The 18,246-nt window shown below is 45.9% G+C and overlaps 1 protein-coding gene and 1 long non-coding RNA gene across 26 annotated transcripts in view; one reads left to right on the forward strand and one right to left on the reverse strand.

Annotated features, from left to right (window-relative positions):
• DST (dystonin) overlaps positions 1 to 18,246 on the reverse strand; it is a 470,874-nt gene that overhangs the window by 365,490 nt on the left and 87,138 nt on the right. The window lies entirely within an intron of this gene.
• LOC112545087 (uncharacterized) overlaps positions 1 to 18,246 on the forward strand; it is a 44,687-nt gene that overhangs the window by 15,604 nt on the left and 10,837 nt on the right. The window contains exons 3-4 of the long non-coding RNA XR_003088500.2: positions 1,368 to 1,463; positions 5,637 to 5,688. This is a non-coding gene — a long non-coding RNA (uncharacterized LOC112545087). The remainder of the gene's footprint in view (positions 1 to 1,367; positions 1,464 to 5,636; positions 5,689 to 18,246) is intronic.

The raw sequence follows: 18,246 nt of genomic DNA on the forward strand, positions 1-18,246 counted from the left end.
AACCTGCTGAGATATAAGAAGGCATTTTTCTACTGAACATTGTGCAACTGGCCAAGTACTTTGCAACATAGTGGGAAAGCGAAGTTACTCACCTCCGGTGCAGTAACTGTCATTCTTCGAGGTGGTGTCCCCGTGGGTGCTCCACTATGGGTGCTGGGTTTGCCCCAGCGCCACAGACGGAGACTTGTCATTAGCAGTGTCCGGCCGGACTACGCATGTGCCGCAGGCTCGTGGCTTTCGCGCTCTTTCTGTCGCGCGGTCCGGCCCCTCCGCCAGTTCCTCGGAGTCTGTAAAAGACAAGAGCAGAGAGAGAGAGAGGACTCCGAAGTGGGGAGGAGGGCGAGTAGTTGAGCACCCGCAGGGACACCACCTCGAAGAATGACAGTTACTGCACTGGAGGTGAGTAACTTCGCTTTCTTCTTCAGGGATGTCCCCGCGGGTGCTCCACTATGGGTACTATGGGTGACTGCGTAGCAGCAGTCGCCAAAAACGGAAGGAGGGCACAGAGACCCTATTTATCCGCCGTGGAGAGCACCGCAGTCGCCACTGCCCCATCTGAGTGAGAGAGAGAGATAGAATAATGCTTAGCGAAGGTCCCATGAGAGGACCAAGTCGCCGTTCTGCAAATGTCCTTCAGAGATACACCTCTGTGGAACGCTGTAGATGTGGCCATGGCTCTAGTGGAATGAGTGTGTGGTTGGGACAGAAGGGGTAACCCTCTCGTTGCGTATGATTGCACTATGCATGCAGTCACGAGATTGGAAATTCTTTGGGAAGATAGACGTTGACCCTTAGACTTGTGTGCCAGGGAGATGAATAAATGGTCTGTAAGCCTCAACGATTTAGTGCGATCTATGTAGAATGCTAAGGCCCTGCGGATGTCCAAGGAATGTAGGGCCGCGTCTCGTGGCGAGGCATGGAGCTTCGGGAAAAAAGTTGGCAAGATGACTGGTTTATTAATGTGGAAAATTGGAGACAATCTTGGGTAGGAACCTCGGGTGTAATCTCAAGACTACTCCATCGCTACGGAAGATCGTATATGGTGGGATGGCCATCATGGCGGAAAGCTCGCTAACCCTGCGTGCAGAGGTTATTGCGAGCAGGAAAACCGTTTTCAGAGTAAGGAATTGTAAGGATACGGTTGCCAAAGGCTCGAACGGTGGCCTCATTAGGGCGTCGAGTACCACGTCCAGGCTCCACACAGGAGGGACTGGGTTGCGTGGTGGGTCCATGTTGGTAAGGCCCTTGAGAAATCTTTTAGTCATAGGATGGGCGAAGATAGAAACGCCATCTATAGGTGGTGTGAATGCTGATATTGCTGCGAGGTGCACCCTGATGGAGGCTAACGCAAGACCCTTGTTTTTTAGGTGCAGTGCATAGTCCAGTACGGAGGAAATGGACGGACGTGTCGGATCGTGGTGATTCGAGCTACACCAGGAGGAGTATCTGCGCCACTTGTGAAGGTAAGTTTTCCTCATGGTTTGTCGTCTACTTTGTACTAGGACGTGCTGGACTGCGGCAGAGCAGAGAGATTCACATGGGTTCAGCCAGTTAGGAACCATGCTGTTAGGTTCAGCATTTGTATCTGGGTATGTTTCAGGCGTCCTCGGTCTTGTGTGAGGAGGTCGTAGAGAGGCGAAAGGCGGATCGGTGTCCGCACAGAGAGGCGGTGCCGGAATAGAAACCAGTGCTGGCGAGGATTAGCGTAGGCTACGCTATGAGGATTAGCGTAGCCCTGTCCGCCTTCAGCTTCTGAAGGACCTTGGGAATGAGAGGTATGGGGGGAAATGCATAAAGGAGGGGTCCGCGCCAAGTCACGAGGAAGGCGTCCCCTAGAGATGCGCAGCCTAGGCCCGCTCTGGTGCAGAACTTGCGGCATTTTGTGTTGGCGGGAGTTGCAAAGAGGTCCACTCGGGGAGTCCCCCAACGTTGGAAGATGTCGCGTAATATGCCGTCGTGCATTTCCCATTCGTGTTTCGAGTGGAAGTGTCTGCTCAGGAAGTCTGCCATCACGTCTGTGATGCCAGGTAAGTAGGATGCCAAAGGAGTCACCCCGTAGCGAATGCACCAGTTCCAAAAGCGGATAGCTTCCGTGCATAGCGAACGGGAGCGAGCACCGCCCTTGCGATTTACGTAGTACATGGCTACGATGTTGTCTGTAAGTATCGCCACAATGGTATTGTGCATGTAGACGAGGAAGGATTTGCATGCGTTGAAAATAGCACAAAGCTCTAGGAGGTTTATGTGTAACCTTGCATCTTGTGGAGACCATTGGCCTTGTACCGAGAGGGAGCCCATGTGGGCCCCCCCAGCCTAGTAGGGAGGCGTCTGCTGTGATTTGGTGGAGAGGCTGCTGCGGGTGAAATGGTACGCCCGAAAGCAGGTTTGTGTGGCTGGTCCACCATCGGAGTGATTGAAGAACGCCAGATGGCGATATAACGGGCCTGTGGAGATCGTATCAGGTGTGGTGGTATACGAGGGTCAGCCAGTGCTAAAGGGCACGCAGGCGTAGTCTGGCGTATTTCACCACATACGTTGTGGCAGCCATGTGGCCCATGAGTCTGAGACATGTGATGAGTGGGACAGTGGGGCTCATGGTGATGGTGCAAATGAGGTCTTGGATGGCTTGAAACCTCTGCAAAGGTAGGAACGCTCTGCCGGCGAGTGAGTCCAGACGGGCCCCAATGAACTCGATGTCCTGAGTGGGATGCAAGATGGACTTCTGCTCGTTGAGGAGGAGTCCGAGCGATCAAAAGACTTGCCTCGTGAGGTGAACCATATGGGAGACCTCGTGTGCTGAAGCGCCTTTGGCAGTCATCCAGATAAGTGAAGATGAGCACCCCTTGCCGTCGGAGAAAGGCCGTGACCACGGATAGGACCTTTGAGAACACCTTGGGGGCTGAGGATAGCCCGAAGGGGAGGACCTTGTATTGAAAATGGTCCTCCGCCACGACGAAGCGCAAGAACCTTCTGTGAGCAGGGTGAATAGGGACGTGGAAATAGGCGTCCTGGAAGTCGAGGGCCGCAAACCAGTCCTGTGGATTTAAAATAGGGATTATGGCAGCTAGTGTTGTCATTTTGAATCGTTGTTTCCTGAGATATTTGTTCAGACGACGGAGGTCTAGGATAGGGCGCCAGCCTCCGGACCTTTTCTGGGTGAGAAAATAGTGAGAGTAAAAGCCCCTGTTCCTGAAGTCCTTCGGAACTGGCTGTATGGCACCCAGAGAGAGAAGGCAATCGACCTCTAATCTGAGGAGGGTTTCGTGAGAGGGGTCCCTGAAGGGGGGGGGGGGGGGTTGGTGAGACGGCTATGAGAGGGATAGGATAGCCGAACTGAACAATCTCGAGGACCCATTTGTCCGTGGTGATTTTTGCCCACTGATGTAGAAAGGGTCTTAGACTGTGGTGGAATAGCTGGGTTGAATGATTCACGGTGCTGCCTGTGGCTGTCTGCTCGCCCTCGACCAACACATCAAATCTGTTGCTTGCTGTTGGACGGCATGTTCAGTCTGCCAGTCAGGTTTCGGCGTCGTTGAGGCCTCTGGCAAGAACGCTGATTGTCAAAAGGCCTCTGTTGTTGGTGCTGTTGTCGCCACTGGTGTCCAATGTAGGGGTAATCATATCTGCGCTGATAGGGTGAGTATCGCCGTCTCTTAAAGGTGGGCGTATACATCCCAAAGTTCGCAGTGTTGTCCGAGAGTCTTTAGAGGAGTGCAGGATTGCATCCGTGGCCTCTGCAAAGACCTTGACCTTGTCGAAGGGTAAGTCCTCGACTTTTGTCTGTAGTTCCTTTGGAACTCCTGCCGCTTGGAGGAAAGAGGCTCTATGCATAACAATAGCCGTAGCGGCAGAACGAGCAGCAGTATCGGCCACGTCCATAGCCATCTGGAGGGATGTTCTCGCTGATGTGTAGCCCTCTTCGATGACTAATCTCAGGATCGATCTTTTTGAGTCAGAGAGATGATCCATGAGAGGAGTGAGGCGTGAAAATGTATCGAAGGTATGATTAGAGAGATGCGCCGAGTAATTGGCGATTCTGAGGAGTAGAGTCTCTGAGGTGTATACCTTCCTGCCCAGAACTTCGAGCCTCCTTACGTCTTTATCAGAGCCCTGGTATTTGAGGTGAGGGGCTCCAGATCTCTGTTGAGCTGCGTCGACTACTAAAGAGTTAGCCTGTGGATGAGCAAAGAGGAATTCCATGCCCTTTGGTGGCACGAAATATTTCTTGTCAGCTCTTTTGTTGGTGGGAAGGGCCGACGCTGGAGCATGCCACACCTCGTCAGCCAGTTCCAGGATGCCTTCATCGAGAGGGATGGCGAGGCGTGAACTATGTCGCGGTCGGAGATTCCTAAAAAGCTTATACTGCTTATCTTTGAGCTCTTGTAGCGGGATCTCCTGTGTAATAGCTACCCGCTTAAATAATTCTTGGAATTGACGGAGGTCGTCTGGAGGAGAGCTGTCGTCGGGGTTCACTGCGTCCTCCGGAGGAGATGAAACCGGAATGGAAGACCTCGAGGAATGTCGAAAGTCGCGGTCGTCGCGATGGTAAGCGCTATGGCGCGGCGAATGGTCATCATGGAAGCTGGAGCGACTGCCGTACCGATAATGGTACGGGGAGCAGGACGAGCAGGAGCAGAGGTGTGATGCCTTGGACGAGGCAGAAGAGGCAGAGAGATATCTGTGCTGGTGCCTGCGATGGGGAGATGCAGCAGCCAGAAACGGGGAGGGCAGTCTAGACGAGCCGCGAGGAGAGCGGCACCGATGAGAGGAGCGGCGTGGAGATCACAGTGCCGGCAGAGGAGAGGACGGTGCCAGGGAGACGAAGCGGGAGCGGGAGCAGCTGCGGCATGGGGAATAGAAGGCAGCAAGACTCCGGAGTGATCGGGTTGCGGCATGCGCTGAAGCGCTGGCCGCTGAATCGCTCGGCTCCTGGTGCAGCGGGGCAGGAGCGATCGGCACCGCGCCGGCTGCGGAACGGGTCGGCGCCGTGTAGTCCGGCACTGTGTGGTGACTCGGGGGCGGTGCCGGGGCCGGTGTCGGGGCTGGTGCCGTGGTCGGGTCCGGGGCTGCTCTCGGCGCCAGCTCAACGCTCGGCGCCGGAGGAGGAAGAAGCGGCTGTGCTGATGCCGGCTGGGGAGCCGGTGTCTTTGCAGACTCCCGTGGTCGCTTAGGCTTAGAAGCCGCTGAGGCAGGGGGACATGGCTTTGGAATGCCAGTGGTCCCAGGTGTCTCTGCCTGGCTGTCCCTGCCATTAAAGGCAGCTGGCAGGGATCTTGCTGAGGAGAGGGTCATTTTCCTCTGAAGTCCCGCAGTAGGGGAGGAAGCCCAGAGCTTAGGAGGCTGCTGATTCAAGTCAGCTCGCAGCGGCTGTAGGGCTGTATCAAAGAGGAGCATAGGAAGGCTCCTCTCCCTGTCTTTCCTGGCTCTGGAGGTGAGCCTAGAGCAATGGTGACACTTTTGGGGGATGTGAGACTCCCCCAGGCAACGAATACACTCAGCCCCCTGATTTTTATCTTTTGTTTTCTTGAACAGTAGGTGGTTGTTAAGGGCTGATAGCCTGGTAATGGCTCTGCCCAGGTATCTTTTGTTCTTTTTATCTTAACAGTCTGTCTCTCTTTTTTTTTTTTTTTTTTTAGGTGAATGGAGCTATAAGGAGAAGCTGACAGGAGAACAGCTGAGAGGCGGGAGGTAAGAGCGGTCTGTGCTTTCCTCCGGATAGTTCTCTTTGCCCTTCCTCTCTTGAAAGAAACTCTTTTTTTTTTAAATTTATTGGAAAAGAGAGGGGAGAGGGAAGAAAAGGGGGAAAAAAAGTTTTCCACAAAGGGAGAACTAGAAGCAGTCTAGTTCTTGGGGAGTGAGGAGCGCGGCTACAAGCGTCTGCAGCCTGAGGCGGTGAAGAGGAACTGGCGGAGGGGCTGGACCACGCGACAGAAAGAGCGCGAAAGCCGCGAGAATGCGGCACATGCGTGGTCCGTCCGGACACTGCTAATGACAAGTCTCCGTCTGCGGCGCCAGGGCAAGCCCAGCACCCATACTGGAGCACCCGTGGGGACATCCCCGAAGAAGAATGTTTGCTTTTATCTGCTGTATCATGCACAGCAATTCAAGAAATCAGACTACACAGACTTGTCTGATTCTTTATGGCAATCACTGTGCTCCTGTATACTAGTTATAGTAAGTACTGAAGATCTGGATGAGAGAACTGTGATCCTCTAAAAAAGAAGGAAGAGTGAGAACAAGTTCCCCACTTTACGTTTCTGCACCATGAACACTTTGTTCTGCTGCAGCAATTTTCTCTGAATTGAATTAAACCAAACCCTGCAGGGACTGACTTTTCAGACTGTGACTTTATGAATTATTGCAGAAGCACATGGGCAACTTGATTGGAGCCTCAAGGCCAGGCCAAATTTCCACATGCATACACATTAAAAAAAATCACAATATTAGCTTTTATTTGTTCTGTATTTCTTTGTAATAATGGAAACTTCTTGTTGAGTTTGCTACTAATTTGAATTTGCTTTCTATAATCAGATTACATGTATGTCAATATATGGGTCAAACAGTGAGGACCCTCTGCTGCCTTTCATTATATTATCAATCTATAATAATTAGACCTTGTGACTTTCATTTGGACTTCTTGCACTTACATGATCAGATTTTTTTCTGCAGGAAAAAAATGTCATGGCTCCTTCCCCACTCTGGCACAATAAATGAAGGAGTGCGGGCCAGCAAAAGTACCCCAAAACCTTATCTATCAGGCTTTGGTATAAAACTTCCCCCTAAGATCTTAACAACATAGATTTTGGGAATAAAATATCCGCTGCCACCACCCAAATATTAATAAAGAAAATCAGGGGTGAGACTACTTGGGAAATCTCACCCCTAAAGTACAAAACAGGACACAACCATTAACCAATACCAGGTTAATAAAAAGAGAAGAGAAAACTTTTATTATCACCACTCTATTCCTGTTGCAAGTATGAAGATTAGATGGAAAAATAACAAAATAATATACTCATGGATAAACTCTATGGGCCTAGAACTCAGTTACAAAGGAAAGCCAAAACGTGTTTTAAAAAGTGCACAGACAGCAGATCCCATACCCAAACCATAAAACAATAAAACCTGTTGGCTGTGTCTAGACTGCATCTTTTTTCCGTAAAAGGGATGCAAATTAGACATATCGCAATTGCAAATGAAGTAGGGATTTAAATCTCCCCCGCTTCATTAGCATAAAAATGGCTGCCGCTTTTTTCCGGCTCGGACCTTTGCCGGAAAAAAGCGCCAGTCTAGACATGGATCTTTTGGAAAATAAAGCCTTTTCCGAAAGATCCCTTATCCCTCTTAAAATCAAGGGATAAGGGATCTTTCAGAAAATAGTACATTCCTATTGGCTAACTCTACCTGAGTTAGGTATGGTTAACCCCTTAGTCCTCAGGCTGCTGGCCAACCCTCATGATCATGACACCCCTTATCATTCAGTATACAAATGGACAGTGCTCTCAGAATGAATCCAGGCTGCATTGTCATATCTCCTTAGTTGGGGAAGCTGGAATATGGTGAGTGAATGAGGAACGGGATGCTTTTAGGAAGAGAGTTTTAATGCAGTTGTGATTAAATATATTTACAGTGTATTTACTATTAATCATTTAGTGTGTGGAGTGACTTATGATAATATCAGTAAGAAAAAAATAACTACATCTTTCTCTTATTGCTATCCACTGCCTCATTAACAAAGGTTAAGATATTTGAGCACCATACTGGAGAAATAAATTCTCTCTCTGCCTCTATGTGATGTTTAGCAACTCACTGAAAGTGTTTAGTTAGTCATATAAAGCGTGTTCCTTGTTTTCTCAGTGTCCAATGAGTCAGCAGACAATTTTGCATAAGTGCACTCACAATTGTAATTAAAGACAACAGAAGCTGGGATTTAAACATGTACAGTGCTATAAATATGCATACTACTTAATCAGACCCTAAATGCCTCAAGTGGCATGATAAGTCAGGTCTTACTTTCTCCGTGTCTCTATTCCCAGCTGTAAAATGGGAAAAATAAGCACTGGAATGTTGTGCTAATCTCACAGGAATGTTGTGAAGACAAACTAATTAATATTTATGAAGCAATGAGATACTATTCTGAAAACAACCATAGATGTGCCCAGGATTTTAATAATTTTTTATTTGGTGTACAGTTAGAATGGTATGCAGTAAAAAAGGTTTGAAGCCACACGCTGAACTAAGAGGATAAAAAGAAATATTTAATAATTACTCATTCACTGAGACAAGCCAAGACTATGTAGAAAAAAAATTAATCAAGATTTTAAAAACTGTATCATAACCCAAACATACAAGAGGTTCAAATTAGAGTTGCACAGGATTCCTTAAATCTGTCATTTTTCTAACTTTTGAGTGCTTAACTTTACAACATTCTTCTAATGCCATTTTGTATGTATGTGTGTGTATGTAATGTAATTCATTATATGGTTCCAGAAATGTTTACAGTGCTTAACAAACAAGACACATTTTGACTGAAGTAGGTAAGAGCAGAGATGGCACAATTTCATTAAATCTATGGAGCTACTCCAACTTTACACCCATGTTCCTTAGATCAGATTCTAATCTGAATTACTTGAGGAGTTTATTGCATTGTAGAAGCATAAGGAACAGGGAAGAAGTTAAATTCTTCTGCTGCTGCTTGCTCCACTGTTCAGAATTCCTACAGAAGTGCTGTTTCTCATCCTTAGCACCCTCACTTAATTTTGTTTTATGAGCAGCAAGAAAAGGCTGCTAAGATCATAGTATCACATTGTGATCCATATGCTTTATGGAAATATGCTTATGAATATAAATATTCACAACTGGAAAGTGCTTTATGCAAAATACTTCATATAAGGTATCATTTGAAAAGTTGTAATATACTGATTCTGATTTCCCCATTTACATGCTTGTATCCTTCCCTGTATTTGAAGTTAGAAATATGAAGTATAAAACTATTTTACTACTATGATGTCTACTACTATAAACATGCTAAGGAAAGGCCATTCATGGTATTTCAGAAACTTGATATCTCATAGATAAGGTCAATGATCTGTAAATGGGTTTGTTTTTCCTATGGACCAGTAGGAAGAGCTGAAAGTCTCCACAAAAACTTATGTTGAAGTCATCTGATATGGAAGATCTATCATCAATTTAGTATGTTTCCACATGGAGAAAGCGGGGAGGCTTGCCAACACACAACACCTTCCCACCTTCTGCACAACTTATTGAAGAGGGAAGCCCCTAGAGCAGTGGTCCCCAACCTTTCGAGGTTCTCGGGCGCCAGGGGGCGTGGCCGTTCGCCCACCGGGCGCCAGGGGGCGGGGACACTTGCGCCCCGGGGGCGGCCCCCCCGCCATAGCCACATGCCCGGGGCCAGCGCTCCCCCCGCCAAGCGCCGCGCGCCCGGGGCCGGCGCTCCCCCCCCCCTCCATGCGCCGCGCGCCCGGGGCCGGCGCTCCCCCCCGCCATGCGCCCGGAGCCAGGCCAGCCCCGAGCACCTGGCGGGCACATGGAAATGCCCCCGCGGGCGCCATGGCACCCGCGGGCACCGTGTTGGGGACCACGGCCCTAGAGCTTTGTCAGCTGACAGACATTAGGACACCTTTGCTTACCACCCAAGATAATTGCTGGAAACATCTAAGACTGAACAGAGGGAAGGATCAAGGGAGACCGTCCAGCCTGGGAAAGAACCTTATCAGAACTGAAGGTGAAATAATCCCTGTAACTAGTTTCTTAGGGTGTGTCTACACGGCCCCTGTAGCTTGAAATAAGCTATGCAATTTGAGCTACGCTGTGACAGACCAGGCCGGGTCTGGGCACTGCTGAGGGCGTCCGCTCAGGGTGAATTGCTCAAAACTAGGGCTCTGTACAGCCCTTGACCTTTTCCAAATAGGCCACAAACCAGTCACACAGAGCACTTCAGCTGCCAGTCCGGCCAGCAGGAAGCCTCACGAGCTTCAGACACCCCAGCTCTCCCTGTGCCACAATCAGCCCCCAGGCCTACACACAGGTGAGGGGTTGTAGAACCCAATCTCACCTACCACAAACAGATTCCTCGGTCTGTTTATACTTTAGATCTTACCCATGAGGTCATGCTGGGCCAATCCTTTAGACTCTAAAATCTAAAGGTTTATTAACAAAAGAAAAGGTTGAAAGTAAGGTTGTTAAGGAGAATGCACTACATGCACCAATCACCAAGTTCTTAGCAGAGATGTTACAAACTGCTAGCTTAGAAGTCTCTAGTATGCATCCTATGTCAGGATGGGTCAGCAATCCTTCCTGGCTCTCTGTCTCTAGCAAGTCTGCATCTGGGATCAGTAGCAAGATTGAAGACAAGATGGATTCTGCCTCATGGCATTTTATATACATTCCTGGTATGTCCCAAGCTGGAGTGGATCATATGGTCAAGCAACCTGTCTCTGTTACACATGCCAGCCACCATTATGCCCTGGCTGATTTGTAGGTTTCCAGACACATTCCTCTGGTGTGTATTGGCCTCTGAGAGCCATTGTCCTTGGGGCCATGCTAATTAGCATAGTCATTTATTGGACATTCCTTCCTCATGACAGGCAGTCCATTCACAATATCAGCACAGAGTCTATATTCATAACTCCACATACAAACATCTCACAAGTACATGAATATCATACCTAGAATCAGTAGAACATAAACTTTCATTTGACATCTCACATGGCCCACTTTATACTGAATTTGGGGGCAAACACCCTAAATCACAGTGGGCACAGCGGTGATCTGTCTGCACACTTTAAAATCCAATAACGTGACATACATGAATTGCGTAACTTACTTCAACTCAATTTCGAAATACCTTATTTTGAAATTTGATTCTGTCTGCAGAGCACTTATTTTGAAATAAATTGCTATTCCGAAACATCCCTTACTCCTTGTGGAATGAGATTTACAGGGATGTCAGAATAATGAGCTCACTATATTTCGAAATAACGGGTGTGTTCAAAAGACGTGGAAATAGCTATTTTGGGATACCTGTGGTATCCCAAAATAGCACTGCTGTGTAGACATAGCCTGAGGCTTTGTCTACACTGTAGGGTTTTTGCGCAAGAAGCTTTTTGCGAAAGAGTTCTTGCACAAAAGCACGTCCACGCCTCAAAAGCACATTGCAAAGGGATGTGCTTTTGCGCAAGAGAACGTCCACACTGCATGGACACTCTTGCGCAAGAAAGTCCTGCTTGCCATTCACAGAATGGCCATCAGAGCACCTGTGCTTTTTCTGATAAGTTCTTTTTGCACAAGAAACCCCTGTTGAGCATCCACACACACCTTTTTGCGCAAGAACTCTTATGCAAAAAGGAGTTGTGCCTCGTAGAAGAAGGTATACCTACACTGCAAAAAGCCCTCTGTTCTGTCGATTGACTGTAGGTTTTCTTACGCAAAAACGTGCTTGAGGTGTGGGCGTGCTGTAGTATAGACATAGCCTAAGTGTATTAAGGCTCAGTTGGCATGCTTTGTTTTATTTTGCTTAGTAACTTACCTTATTCTGTGTGGTATTACTTATAACCATTTAAATCCTCCCTTCTATACTTAATAAAAAATCATTTTTGCTTATTAATAAACCCAGTGTAGATAACAGTTCCTTGGATAAGGGGGGAAATAGCTGTGCATCTCTCTCTTTCTATAAGAAAGAGGGAGTATAATATGAGCTTGCTACGTATAAAACTTTATACAGAGTAAGACGGATTTATCTGGGGTTCTTATTGGGGCTATACTGGGTACTACCTTAGTATTGATTCAAATCCTTTTAAATGAGCCTTCCCATCTCTGAGTCTGTATTGATCTGCATAGGGCTGTGATCCCATCTCTGTGTCAATGCTGGAAGGTCTGGCTCAACAAGACAGAGTAAAGGGGATGCCCAGGAAGGCAGGAATGTTGGCTCAGTGGTATTTCAGCACACCAAGTGACAGTCACAAGAGGATATCTGTGATTGAACCCATCACACATGGGTCTGCCCCTTTCCCTACCAACCACAAGTACAGAAGGAAAATATGCAAGACTCTCTCCAATAGATGAGAGGTTGGTCCTTATTTCCAATTCCATACTCATGATACCAGCTCTAAACAGTGGTTCAATAAGTGTGTCAGTATGCACTGACTGAAAACTCCCAAGAGCAATCCTGGCTGGGTTTGCCTCTTCTGATTTACCTGAGGAAGCCAGTGCAAAATCTACTCCAATTATAACTTAAAAGTAATGCTCTCAAACCTGGGTAGAAGGAGGAGAGGAAGGGACCAGTAAGAAGGTGTCATACTCTATCTTAAATATACATTATCAAGGTTCAGGGTCTTGCTTTTCAGAGTTCTTTGTGTTTTGTGGGATTTTTTACATTATTGTTATTATTTCACATTTATATGAATTCTAAGAAGAGAAAACTTCAGTCTGCAGGCTTCACAAAGAAGTTTTCAGGAGGGAAGTGAAGAAAATGATGATGAAGGCATGGCAGAGTTAGTCAGGAAGAAGCATATATTGTTTGATGAAGATACAAAAACATATATACATAACATACTGTATATATTTGTAAAGATATAAAAACTTCAAATGTGCAACAATCCATTGACATTTTAAAAGTTAGACACCTAAATCTTAAAAACAGACTCTTTGTAATATTGTACACAGAAGTAATTGCATAAAGCCAGGGGAGCCGCCGCCATTCATTTCGAATTCTTTTAATCTCCCAAATACAGAAAGCTTTCATGCTTAAAATAAAGAATCTCTATTATTTTCTCCTGATATTTGATTTAATCCATACATCAGATATCAGGTTCCAAGTCAGTGTGGACACAAATTTACTCCTCGGAAAATTGCATTCCTTAAGTTCCCTTGGTTATTACTTCACTAACAAAGTCTAACAAATGTTTCAATTTGACATGCCAAATGTCAGGACATATAAACAATGCATTATTTTAGGGATGCTAATGTAATCTTTACAAATGAAAAGAACTCATGATATATACAGCAAAAATTTATCATTCAACATGTGATTGTAAACCTACTCTGAAACAACACATCAGACAGCTTCACTGCTTTATAACTTCAATAGTTTATCTTTCCGTTTAATATAAGCCTCAAAGCACTGACAAGCACATAACAAGAGAAGTAAAAAATACTCTACAATTTAAATGTATAAGGATTACATGAAGAAACTTGGTAAGCAGGAAAAAAGTGAACTGGATCTCAGTAATGGAATTCGTAACAAAAAACAGTGTTGAAAAAGCATATGAATGGAGATTTTCAGATGACTTTGCAATTTGGCCACATGTTGATATTAATTAGTTATATAGCTAGTCAACTCTGAAAATCTCAAACATGGACTTTTGTATTCTAAAGATTAACAATTAATAGAACTGGAAAATACTGTGCAAAACTGTCATTATGATAAAAATGGTTAACAATATTATCAGATACTTTTATCAAAGAACTTAATCCATTTTAGCCTTCTTCCAATAATTAACTTTACCCACTTCTCCCTCCCTTCTACATACACTAAGCCAAATTCTCCTCTCACCCTAGCATAAATATGATGTCAAAGGAACTATATTCTAAGCAAAAACATGTTTCTTCAAAGTTGATTATTTTGTTGAAAACTGAAACAAGCGGATAGAATTCATAAAGCCATGTAATAATGTTTGTTCTAAAACACCAAAGAGAACTCTGATAGATATCCTTTTCCCTTATGAAATCTAACCATATTTCTGGAAATGGTTATGAATTTTCTTCCAAAGGAAACTTCAGATTAAATACCCTCCAACATATTTAGCCTTAAATGCAGTATTAACCAGCAAAGCAGATAATAATTTTCAAGAACCAAATTCTAATCTGAACTACATATAATTTCTGGAGAAGGCAAAAAAAGGCACTTCCAAGGCAAAAATGACAATTAAGAGCCTGACTCCTACTGAAATTAAATGAAAGCTAGGTCTCTAAGTACTATTTGTACATTTGAAAATATCCACTTCTTTTATTAGAGTTATCTTGATAAAAATACTCCACCTCCATAAGTAATGCCTTCTAAAAGAATGCTTTAGGCATTCCCTAATTTCCAATATATATGTGAATTGCCAGTCTCTAGATACAATTTTTTTCTGAAAACTAGGAAGTTAAAAATAGCAAACACTGATTTAAAAGTCAAGGGCCCAGTTCTGCAATCCTCACATTCACTGAAATCAATAAGTTTTGCCTGACCACAGGTTCCAGGATCAGGACTTCCTTTTGCTTCACTAAAGTTTTAGTGGTAGAACTTTGTATATTGTATTATTATTTTAAAATGTCCGTCCAAAATATCACAGACTCTTGTCAACATTTAGCTGCTTCTACTCCGCTGAAGACATCCGATCACATGAGGAACATTTAGATTGTAATCAGATCAGCCAGCCAGAGCAAAAGATCACAAATGGGATGAAAGAATCACTTCCAAAGCTCTTATGTCCTTTTCTGTTTGATTAAATATTCAAATGTCATTTGTTTAGAGAGAGAGTTCAAACACAAGTACAAAGGAATGAATCATAACATACACACTTCTGCTAATCTTAATATAGATGACATCTACTAATTTTAGACGCAAGTGATGTATAGTGTCAGCTGGCAGATAACTGCCTACCTGAATCTCAGTCAAGAGCAATGAAGTCTTCTGACAGACACAGAGTACTAAACCCAAAGCATAGCTGACTACTGTGCTATTTCAATGCATACAGAACATTACACGAGCACAAAATAATTATTTTTGCATATAACCTATGAAATGAAAGCTATTATACTGACAACAACACGATCATGTGGGTGCAACCAAAAGCAGATTTTGGCCCATTGCTTTGAAATGCCATATTTATATCTATGATCCATCAGATCCTGCTCATTTTATTCCCACAGTTTCAATGATATTGATGGAATTACTTGTGTAACTGCAGCGAGCAGAATATAATCAACAACATATTTTTCTTTTAAATAATTTATTTTTAATTATCAGTAAAACTCTATTTGTACTGAAGATGCACAGTATTTAAAAAATTTGCTATATTACTTATCAAAAGATAAAATGACATGCACAGATACTATTATTATTAAATATTATGAGCAATGTCAGAGCAGTGTTTCTCGAAGTGGGCCGCAGGAGGTGGTGGCCTGGTCCACTTTCCACTGCTCCCCTTGACTGGAAACACCGAAATGAAGCCAATGGAAGCCCACGAGGCTCTATGGCTATGGATCCTTTAGGTTGGGGTGAGGAAGCTTTTTTGGTTGGGGGCTGCTGGCCCACAGAAAAATCAGTCAGGGGCCACATACCACACAAGTGAGAAGCAAAACCAAAAAAACCCTCACTGACATGGCCCCCTGACTGAGAAGGAGAAAGTCACTCCCATTTCCCTCCCACACCAGAACCTAGAAGGGGTCCAGGCTAGTAAATTTTGTGTGTTCTAGCCCCATGGTGGGGTGTGGCAGGTTAGCTGGGACCCGCACTGCGGCCGGCAAGTAGAGCGGAAGGCGGCGAAACCTCCGCCACTTCGCGGGTGGGCAGGGGGAGCCACGTGCGGCCACCAGCAATGTGCCAGCTACAGAAAGCTAGCCACCGGCCCGAGGCGGGGGGGAGGAAGAGGAGGCAGGGCAGGGCATCCGGGGAGTAACGCAGGCCTGCGTCAGGACGCTGGTGAGGCACCGTGTCAAGATGGCACCGGGGCCAGCGGGTTCATTCAAAAGGGCACCGGTCCAGCATGGAAGGGGGGGTCCGAGGCTAAGGAGGACCTCCATGAAAGGCAGCTGGAGAAGACAAGTCAGAGAGGGCCCGAGACAGAGAAGGCTCAAGGGAGATACCAGTAGTCCGGAGGAGTCGGTGAGGATCCCGGTAGGAACAGGGGTCAGAGAGTCAGAGACGCCAGACCTCGGGAGGGGGAGGAAGCAGCCCGGGACAGAGCCATTCTGGTGACCATGGACTGACGAGTTTCGGGGAGATGCCCTGTCAGTCGGGTAGGAGGTTGCCAACCCCTATACCTCAGAGCCCCGGGCTGGGACCCGGTGGAGAGGGAGGGCCCAGGTCCCCCTTTCCCCTCCCCACGGAGTAGCCGATCAGGTTGGTTGGTGCATCACCACAAAGGCTGGCGTGTTGCGTTCAAAAGTTACTGAACTCTAGAGGGACTGGGGAGCACAGAACAGGTGGATTTGGGGACATAAGGCGCTTAGGTCACTGGGTCAGCACCGGAACTCTGGGTTGGGGGACTCGGCACTAGACAGGACATCTACATGGGGCAGCAGGGGGCTGAAGCACCAGCACAGACTTCCCAATGCTGAGAGGCCCCTGAGCCTCGGAGGCCAGATCCAGGCAAGCTGGGGGCTACATCCAGCCCCCGGGCCTAAAGTTCCCCACCCCTGCTTTGGGTAAACAAAGTAGCGTGGGCCCGCTAGCAGCTTTCCCAAAATGGGCCAACGGCCCACACTGGGGAACACTGTGTTAGAGCTATCAATATACTTTCAAATCAGTTAAGGCCATATCCAATGTCCTGAAGACAAGTAATTTCAAAAAGAGTTTTCATGAATAAGGACGTGAGTAATAACTTAAACCCCCATCCTACAAATTGATCTGTATGGGTGGATTTCTGAAGTTCCTGGGTCATCACACAGCTACAGGAGTCTGCCTACACAGATCCATTTGCAGGATCTGGCTCTTCATATGCGCTTTAAGACTTTATATGAAGACAATAATGACTTTGTAAGCATTATCTCACCTATCTGAAAGCTTGGTTGACTACATGCATTCAGGAGATGAATATTTTCACCCACTACTGAAAAAATCAAGGCTTTGTTAAACTGCAAGCCTCTCATGATTCTTTTCAAGAAACATTTCAGGCATGCAGCAATAAGGCTGCATTCATATCTGACATTTACAAAAAAGTATTATTCTTTCAAGCCTCAATTCAACTCAGTAATGAAACTTAATTTTAAACATTCTTATTCTGCATAGTACTTAAGCATGTAAATTACGTTAAGCACAATGAAAATCAATGGGACTGAAGAAAGAAAGAAAGAAAGAAAGAAAGAAAGAAAGAAAGAAAGAAAGAAAGAAAGAAAGAAAGAAAGAAAGAAAGAAAGAAAGAAAGAAAGAAAGAAAGAAAGAAAGAAAGAAAATGTTATCATTAGAAATTATGAAGTCATATGAAAGCCAGCCAAAATTGTCACCCAAAATGTGCACTCGAGCCCAAATAAAACCTTTTAAGAGAAATTGTAATTTTTTTTTCATTTTTCGCATGCCATTCAATCTCCTGATTTTGGCCACAAGCACACGACATGATGAAATACTTTTCGTATTTTTTGCTCATTTGGAAATGGGAAATACCAAAAACGGCATAAGAGACGGTTCTTCAAACAAAAAGCCTTCTGATATATTTTTCATGCATATAAATCCACAGAAGTGTGTGTTGGAGCCTTTCAGCACAGTCAATGTATGAGTTAATTTGGTTCAGCACATCTTGCACAAATGTAAAAGAATGAGGGATCGGCAGATATTTGCTCATATCAGGAAAACATGGCCACAGATTCTTGCCAATGCCTGCTTTCTATACTCACTCTTCTTTTCAGCTTTTCCTTTTTTGCTAGACTACATAGCTTTAACTGCTGACGTACAGGTCTACCACAAACCTGACGTGACAGCAACTGCAGTTTCCACTATGTTTCGGTTGATGTTGCAGCTTTAAGATGAGCTTTGAGAGTGTTCATGCATTGTTTTCATTGGCCTTCCAACCAAGGGTGAAAGTAACTTACATTTCTTATGGGTAATATCCTGACAACATGAACCTACAGTAGGGAGCAGGGATGGCCCGAGCCATTCCTGTGCTCCGGGCAGCGGGCGCACGATGCATGCGCGGTTCCGCCCTCAGGCGCACAGTGCATGTGCGGCCCCAACCCCCGGCGCACCTTACAGCTGCAATCAGGCACGCAGCGCCGGATTGCAGCTCTAAGGTGCGCCACGTGGCCCCCAGCCCCGGGCGTGCAGCACCTGATGGCAGCTCTAAGGGGCATCACGTGGCCTCAGGGCATGCGGCGCCTGATGGCAGCTCTAAGGGGCACGCGGCACCCCTTACAGCTGCCATCAGGTGCCCCCCCATAGGTTGGCACCCCCCATAGGCACCCCTTACAGCTGCCCAGCTATCCCCCCCCACACACACACACACTTAATCCAGCCCTAGTAGGGAGCAC

Source organism: Pelodiscus sinensis, chromosome 3 (assembly GCF_049634645.1).
Source record: "Pelodiscus sinensis isolate JC-2024 chromosome 3, ASM4963464v1, whole genome shotgun sequence".
Taxonomy (NCBI): domain Eukaryota; kingdom Metazoa; phylum Chordata; order Testudines; family Trionychidae; genus Pelodiscus; species Pelodiscus sinensis.